Raw genomic sequence first — 5,075 nt, 5'->3', positions numbered from 1 at the left:
CAAGAAACCAATTTTTCTAAAAGACATAAGAATAGGTTTATTATTTAATATGAGTCCATGAATGTATGATTACATTTCGTTAAAAAAATTGAAAAACATTCTGTATTTTCATAAACATTCCATCTTGTAAACATATTTATTAAATTTATTTCTTGAATTCAAGATATAAAACAGGTTGTTAAATTTTAAATAACAATAGACAGAATCAGCAAAACTGTCATTCTTCAAACTCTCTCTTAAAAATGTGATTGCATCACTCACATTCCTACTAACGGTATGTGTTGCCAAACGAACCTTCATATTTTCCCGCTCCCATTGCACAACCGCACTTCTGTAGCCGCATGAAGCCCCTCATTGTTTTGTAGGAAAACTAATTCCGAAATATATGTCCATGAAATATCCGTTTGTTCTATATCTTTCAGACCAACTTGACTGGTAAATCAGTTTCTTACTATGAAGCCCCTCATTGTTTTGTAGGAAAACTAATTCCGAAATATATGTCCATGAAATATCCGTTTGTTCTATATCTTTCAGACCAACTTGACTAGTAAATCAGTTTCTTACTAATTTGAAAATATGGCAGGGATCTAAATAAATATATACTTCTAAATTAGTTTCAGGGTGCTTGAATGATGAATTTAAATATGTATGTCTGAAAAATATGCTCTCAACTTCAGAGCCATAATACCGACAATGTTAATAACATTACATATGCATATGCAATAGACAATAAATTATAATCAAAAAGTAAAAAGAAAACAAATAATAAAAATACTTAAAATGCGGAAAGGAGAAACAAACTTCTGATTTTGAATGCACTGAATATTCAAAAAAATATTCTGTATTTTCTGAAGACATTGGCCTCTTATAAAAATATTTACTAAACTTATTTCTCGAATTCAATGTATCAAACAAATTATTAAATTTTAAAATAAAAATAGGAGAAAAAAAACTCCTGATATTGAATGAATGAAATTCAAAAAATATTCCTTATTTTTGGAAGGCATTTAGACGAGGCCAAAAAATATTTATTAAACTTATTTCTTGAATTCAAGGTATCAAGCAGATTGTTAAATTTTAAAATAAAACTAGATGTTCCTTCGGAATCACTAAAGGTGTCACGAGTGTCTAAAAAATCAGCTCCCAATTTCTCAGCCATACTTAAATTAGCAGGAGCACCATCAAGAGTTAGTGAGGTTACCGGAACTCTTGTTTCATATAATAAGGTCAAACAACCGTTGACAAGGTTAATATTTTCATTTGCAGACAAACGATTTAACAAAATATATCCAACGGGGACCTTCCATGAGCCATTTAAACAGATTGGTATAAAAACTAAAGCCTCCTTTACTTCAGGAAGAATATCTCCTTGAACCTGGAGTAGCATTGACAGATTTGTACCAATTTGAGAGGGTCCCCAAATGTGGAAATTAATTATTAAACGTTTTTCGCACATACATACTAAATAAAATACTAATTTAAGAGCAAATGTTTTTAAGTCTCTCATATTTAACATTTTATCAAATAATATATCTGCTGCAGGACTAGTAACCAGTAACTGAAGCCTAAAATATACAATAGTTTATTAAAGCATTTTTTACAAACTTAATATACATTTTCTTAGTTCCAGCATTTTCAACATTATTTGTTTCCGGTGCTTTTTTGAACTCCTAAATTTCTACTGCTTCTGATGCAGTCTCAGCAAATGAAGATGAATCCTCGATGCGAGTTCGAGTTTCTGTTCTACATTCATCAATAACTTTGGTCCTAAAATATTTTATTAATTTATAATATTTTTTGGTAACAAATATAAATAAACTTACATGATTCCAGATCCAGAACTACAGGAACTGAACCGATATTTTTAAAGCTACATAATTAAATAAAAAAAATAATTATTCACATTTTAATTTCGTTCGTTCAGAATCACTAAAGGTGTCATTCTTTAAATCCTCTCTTAAAAATGTGATTGCATCACTTACTACTAATGATTTGTACCAAACGAAACTTCATCTTTTCCCGCTCCCATTGCCCAAGCGCACTTCTGTAGCCGCATGAAGTTCCCTCATCGTTTTGTAGGAAAACTAATTCCGAAATATATGTCCATTTAATATCCGTTTGTTCTATATCTTTCAGACCAACCTGACTAGCAAATTTAGTGATATATATATATATATATATATATATATATATATATATATATATATATATATATATATATATATATATATATATATATATATATATATATCGATGGTCCTCTGCAATACGGCTTAATTCAAATTACATAGTTTTTCAGGAGAGCATATTAAAGAATATGCGTTACACACTTTCTAAGTTTTATGATATCAAAAATAAAATATATTCAATTTTTCTGTTGTAAATTTGTTGCAGGGTACTTTTGCTAAGATATCATAAGAATGGTATATGAGAAATTTCAAAAAAATAGTACTTTTTTTCGAGTTGTGTCATTGTTCACTCACAAAATCCTTCACTTTCGACTATAATCTTATCAACGTAACTTTTCTACAAAAAAGTGACAAAAAAAATTACAAAAAAAATAAAAACTTTATTCTTAAAATACAACGAAAACAGGATTCACATACAAATCACAAAAAATGGAAACTTATTTATTCCTAAAATACAACAAAAGTTTCATATTACCCTTTGTAAATCTAAAGGCTGTTATAAAAGGAAGCATAAAATTTTGGTATTATATTTTTTTCTACTAGCTTCAAAAGACCATCTTTTTTCTTTTGATCCAAACCTACGGGCTTATCATATAAACGATTTAAACTAAATGGTTCTCCTGCAGTAGCAGCTCCTCGAGTGTTTCGCTTTTGAGATAATACAAGGTCAATTTGCCGGTACTGTTCATCAGAGTATTTATACTTAAAAAATATTTTTTGTTGATTACTTTTTTCTACTCGAAGTACAGCAATATCACTGGTACGAACTCCTTCGTTGCTCGAGTCTTTAAAGCCGCATGCTTTGATGTTGTTTGACAAATCTTTGAAATCCAAAAATGAGTCGTAACACAGTTCTTTTACTGCGTACGGCGATCCCTTCTTTTTTGCAGATCTCATAAGTGTTACATACTGTTGAGGAGTATAGATGGGCCCTCGCTTTAACGATTTGGTAATTTCTCGTTGGATGGTTGCATGGACACTATCACCTTCATTCTGTGTGTGACCTTTGACTAAAAAGTTGTGTGTTATTGAGTTTACAAACTTGAAGCTGCGGACGGCATACTCATACATCAGAAACACACACCGGTTCTTATTTTGTCCACAACAGTTGTCTGAATAGAATATAATATCAATCATTTGTTCCATTTTTGCAGCGTCCTCATCTAGTTGTGTGATATACAGCCAAAGACATGTCGCAATCTCATTAGCACCTCTTCTTCCTTGTGCCTCATCCCAAGTGTAACACTGAGCATTATTTGTTGCTAAATCACAGACAGTAAAGTTAAAGGCATTGATTTTTGACACGTAATAAAATGCCGAAGTATTTCCTCTGGGGCATTGCATGACTGCCTGAAGATCGTAAACTATAACTTTGAGTCTGTTATCTTCCTTTGCTTTTTTTTTGTCGTCTTCTTTTTGTCCTCGAGATAAAATTTTCTCTTTTTGATGCTCCTGATATTTTAACTCCAATGCGGCCTTTTCGTCTTCAACAGCATTTTCATATTGAGCACAGTCCTCGCATTGGTCCTTTTTAGGTTGGAAAAAGGAAATATTAAATCCATTATTGAAAACTTTGGCATAAATTTGGTAGTTCGCAGGCTGTGTACTGTGTTGCATCTTCCAAAGCTCGACAAAGTCTCTATATAGGTCCATGATTGTCCGCCCTCCTTCTATGTACTCCTTCTTCGTGTCTTTACGACAGTAATGACTCTCCATCCTAGGTATGGAATTGATGTGCTCCTTAATGGCTTTGAGAACTTCGGCATCAGTTTTTCTGTGTTTCTCATGTTTTCCCCTGCAGTCAAGACCAATCATACCAGAAGCGGATGAACCCTTCTTCTCGAGTACTGTTCTCAGAAATCGATCCGTTATTGCCAAGGTATTTTTGAAGAAAATTTTGCAAACTCTAGTTTTTGTTCCATTTATCGTTAAATAAAAAGAATTATTGGGCTTCCGGTTACTGTTCTCTCGTTTATATTGATATCTAGGCTCAATCGCTTGCATGCAAGATGAAACAAACTCGCGTTGTCTTTGTAAGTCGCCAGTCTTCCAAAAGTCATCAAAAACTGCCTTTCGCTGATCCTCCGGAACCTTTGTAGGACATTTGTGACGGCACTTTTTGTCATTACACACTGCGCCAAGTGCTTTTGCTTTCACTACTTTTTCACTCTTAGAAATGTACTCTTTCCCGCTATTCCTCAGTCGTTTCGCCACTGACCTTTTCCATAGGCCAATGTGGCTTTTTCTCTTTCTAGCAAGATCTGTACCCTTGTGTCCATTCGATGAATCACCAGTGTCACTTTCATCCGAGCTCTCGGCGCCAACTAATGATGAAGCACCTTTTTCTGTTTTTGGTAAAACATAAGTTTTATCTGCAATATCATCGTCGTCATCCTCTGATACAGATGAGGTAGATGAGGAAGATGAAGATTTAGACGAACTGTCAGAGGAACTATCACTAGATGAACTTCCAGACGAACTCTCAGAAGGATTTTTTATTGCTGGTGCACCCAAAACTACTTGCTTTTCTGAAACTGAAAAAATAAATGTGTGATAAGTTTTTCAAAAACATAACTTTAACTATCGTTTACCATTTGCATTTGGTTCAGCAACCACATGATATTCACATACATTTAGTAGGGGTGATTTTTTTTTTGATCCATTATCAATAATCAAATGCCCACCGCTTGGAATGGCATTGTCTGAAATAAATATGCAAGAAAATTATTAATGATTTGAAAGAAACTATATTATTTTTAAATAAACAAAATACGAGAAGCGGAAATATATTATTTTTGTTTACCGTTTTTATCAGTTCGGTCCAGCAATAAAGCTATCTCTGATGGATTTGGGAAGTTCTCCTTCTCTTCAGGTGTTTGCAGATTG

The sequence above is a fragment of the Sitophilus oryzae genome, unplaced genomic scaffold, assembly GCF_002938485.1.
Source record: "Sitophilus oryzae breed Bouriz unplaced genomic scaffold, Soryzae_2.0 scaffold_551_pilon_pilon, whole genome shotgun sequence".
In the NCBI taxonomy this organism is placed as follows: Eukaryota; Metazoa; Arthropoda; class Insecta; order Coleoptera; family Curculionidae; genus Sitophilus; species Sitophilus oryzae.
Note: the sequence above shows the minus strand (reverse complement) of the source record.